Raw genomic sequence first — 4,511 nt, forward strand, 5'->3', positions numbered from 1 at the left:
TTAGGGTTACATTAGAAATTTTATATTGTCTAGTCATTTTATGTCTCGTCTAGTCTAGTTAGTTATAAGTGATGTCCCATCTCTGTTGCTATCAATTTATTTTCACGTTCCTAATCATGTCACCAGAAGTCAACATCTGCTATTTATACAATACTATTGTATATTATAAGCAAGGTAAGTAATAAAGCAACTCCCATATAAAAAAAATTAAAAAAACATCTGCTATTTATTTAATCTTCTTAGAGCAACTTTTGTTTTTATACCCCAATGTCCAGAATGTGTAGATTAGTCAATTCGTCACATGACTTGAATTTCTTTGGGATAGATCTTTCGGTATTTCGTAGATCTCTGCCTCTAAAACAGTGTGAGATGCAGATGGATTGGCATGGTTTGGCAAGAAGCATTATAATATGTTCATCGTGTTTATGAATATATTGTGTACCATTATTTTATAGCCCTTTTTTTGTCTTTGCCACAGTTTCATGTTATTTTTTTCAGTTTCTTGTATATACATGTTTCTTTATGTAACTGTTTTAATTGGTTTTGGCCGTATATACAAAAAATAAATAAATAATTTTCTAGAAGATCATTAAAGTTTTTTTACCCCAAATATGCATATTTATTTAAAATTAATGATAAGTATAATAAAATTATTTATAAATTGTCTTGTGTTGTAAACTGGAAGGCTTCTCGCTAACTTTGGAGGCTTCTGTTTTATCAATCCGTAGCCAATCTGTCATCACCCTAATGTAGCCCTCTCACTCTAACATAAACACAACATCCATACTACCCTTGATCCCGTCCTGCTCGCACTCGTGAAAAAGTGGGTAGCGATGGCCAGGTGTAGGGGACATATTGTTTATACAATAAAAGGTTTTTGTACTTTTTATTTGATAAATAATTTGAAAGAATGTTTACGAAAAAACTTAAATTCATACCATCTAAAAAATTCATTTTTTATTTGCTTTTAATTATTTATTTATTCAAACACTCAATATACATAAAGAGTTGACATACACATGCTCGCCCTTATGCATATACATACACAAACCATTAAAATTTAAAATAATTGTTGGTATATGAACATATTGTTTCACTCATCATCATCATCATTCCACTATTTGAACCGGGTGGTGCATAAGATACTGCATCAGTACACAAAATGCAACGTATCTCGATGATCTGTTTTAATTATATAAGATTTTTGATTACTTAATTTTGTAATACTTATTTGTGTCTGAAAAGTATTATTTTTAATTTAAATTTGTTGCCGCAGAGAAAAAAACATTTTTGATTAGGGAATATGGAAGGCATTAACAGGACTTATGGTCTACTATGCAATGCCTGAAAACAATTAATCTATTATTATACTTCTTCTTGTACTGGTTAGTTTAATCAACAGAGTATGACCAAATGTTTTTAAACAGGCTGAGGAGTTATTTCGATCTAAATTTGTTGCAACCGAAATGAAAATTTGGACACAATAAATATATTTTCTAGTATTGTTTTATTTAAAGATGATACCTCGGTTCCCAACTTTCGTACTGTAAATTTTATTTTGTATTAGTCAACGTTTTTTAAATATTTTTTATCAAGTATTGTATCCGAAGGTATTTGAGGCCCTCAGTTTTGAAGATGGCCAAACAATTATATAAATATATTTTTCAGAAAATTTCCAAAATCTGTTACAGCACTTTTTGATTTAAATATTTTTTATTTAATAATAATTGGTGCCATTAACTCTCTGAACAATTAACCAAAAGGTTAACATAACAAGAAACGCTATTTTTATTTCATATTAAAAATGAAGTTGGCCATTTTTGATATTATTTTTAGCGTTTGGCAAATTGATGGCCTTAACTACTTTGACTTGATTTTTTTTAACAGAGACCCTTGACTCAGATATAGAAATTAAATGCAAAATTGAGACAACAAGAGCTGCTTTTAATATAATGAAATTCCTCTTCTGCAATGCTAATCTTAACTTGAAAATAAGGCAAAGATTGGTAAAATGTTATGTGTGGTCTGAATTGTCGTATGGCTGTGAGACTTCTACTCTGAAAGTGAACACTATGAATAGGCTGGAGGCTTTTGAGATGTGGTTGCATCGCAGAATGCTTAATATATCTTGGGCAGACCTGATAACGAACTTAGAAGTCTCACGTCAAGCTAGAACGAACAAAAAACTCTTAACCACCATAAAAGTTCGTAAAATTTCATATCTGGTGCATATAATGCGTGGAGAAAAGTACCACTTGCTTCATTTAATCTTGAAAGGCGAGATTGAAGATCACAGAGGGGCTGGAAGAAGACAGATGTTCTGGCTGCGAAATATACGAGACTGGACTGGCTACAGGACTGTGGAGCAGATTTTCCGGGCAGCACAGGACAGATACACTTTTGCCAGAGTGATTGCCAACGTTAGGAATACCTGACAGGGCACTAATAGAAGAAGAAGAATTATTTTGAAGGGGACAATATAATTATTTAGGAAGAAAAAGTTTTTTTAGTGCGAAAAAAATGTGTTTTTTAAAAAAAATCAGAATAGGTATTGCCTGTTAATGCCTTGACTTCCAAATCCTCAACAACTTCATCTTTCTTGAAAATATATTTCATGTTGGCATAAATTCCGTCAGGGCAAGATTCAGAATTCGTTTTTAAACCAAGCATATTAACAATCATCGGAGTTTGTTTAAATACTTGTAGGCAGGCAGTATGAAAGGTCATAAACCCTGTAAATGCCAAAACTTTCATATTATCTTTCCAAAAACTTTTTTTCTCTCTGCTGCAATAAATTCAAACCATGCATATTAGTTTTAAATCCAAGGAAGCGATGAAATATTAAGTGTTTACCTACAAAAGAAATATACTTCGATTTATAGGTCAATTTCACGTGGATGATAAAATAAGGGTGGGTGGAGACTTTTAAAAAAATTATTTAGTTCCTATTCAAAATCAAGTGTTAGCAAAGTAAATAATTATTAGCATTGTAGTCTGCTATAATATTGCCTTAAAGAAGTAAAGCGGTTTCACTTTTCTTCAAACGCATTCCGTATTTTCACCCTCTAATATTGAACTAGAGCAATTATTACGATATTTGAGTTTGTCTAAATGTTTGTAGACAAAAGACTGGATTTCATCCCCTCGGTAGTCATTAAGATGAACTAATTACAACAGGGATGGAGAATACCTTAGAAAAGGAAATATGGAAGTCTAGGCATCTACAGGGCTTATGACCTGTCATTGGCTGGTTTAAGTGGCCACTTTAGACACTGTGTAACATTCACCATTTTGCGGATGGTTGAACGTACATATTTTTTCATTTCTTCCATTTGTTGACTTTAGTGAAGTTCACTTCATGGTTTTACAATGTTTAAGTAACATATGAAATATTTTGGGTCCCAGAAACCTGAAATTTCTTTGCCCGAATTCAAAGTTTGTGACCCATCCTCTAGTTTGACTTCTGGTAGTATGGGAGTGTTCCTTTTGGGATTTTGTAGAATAATTTGCTTTCACAAACATTATTATTCTAAAAATATAAAATTGCCCTATATCTAAGATCACAAATCCTCAAATAACTTGACACTGGGGTCCCTTAAGGGCTTTTTAAAAATTATTTTAACTTTTGAGCAGATTCGAGAGGTTTTAATATTGATTTATTAGTGCCTCCCCATCCTATTATGCCATAAGTTATAATGATAATGTATTAATGTTTTACGTCCTGGCTCGTATGATACAGATTCCACGAAAATGATATTATGCCGTGAAAAGTTTCAGCAAACAACGAGGCATAACACCCCGAAAAGATAACTATGTAATAAATACATTCTCTTGATAACAAATCGTTTGTAACACCTGTTTAGCAGCTCTGCCCGGCCCCGACAGGGGGGCTCGACACGAGTGCTGGCATCCCGCTCGCCCCCGCGGGGGAACGACGCGTTTCCATTGTCGGCGGAGCGGGACGGCGAGCACTCGAGTCGTGGGAGGGGGAATAGGCCTTATAAATTTTGCGAGTTAATTTCGAATATGTAGTTGGCGTATTTCAAGAGAAATCTTTACGGTTTCAATTAAAGTCGCAAATAATGCGTGGTTTTGATTGGTAACGTACTACTTTGTTGGACTTGGCTTCTAAAGTTAGCTAAAGTAGTTTATCTACTTACATAATTAGTCAACTACAAAGATATTTAAGGATAAAATCAATTGTGACCTTTATTTATTCAACACTTTACATGCGTTTACAATGTATATCTTCCTACCTACCCAAACCGTTCAGTTTGAGAAAATTACACAACTTGATTTCTATTTTCTAATAGTTAGTTATTTACAACTCGTTGAAATGGTTACCAAAATTTAAATATTTAAGTTAATTATGAAAACGCTAATATTTGTTTATTTTTTTTTTTATAAAAAAATATCGTTTTTGTTCAAACTCTAATGCTTTTTTCTCATCTATTGATGTATTTAACATGCTCCTTAATTTATTTGAAAATAAATTAAGACGCATTCTTTCT

The sequence above is a fragment of the Micrasema longulum genome, unplaced genomic scaffold (assembly GCF_059751315.1).
Source record: "Micrasema longulum isolate JH-2025_06_02 unplaced genomic scaffold, ASM5975131v1 h1tg000959l, whole genome shotgun sequence".
NCBI lineage: Eukaryota > Metazoa > Arthropoda > Insecta > Trichoptera > Brachycentridae > Micrasema > Micrasema longulum.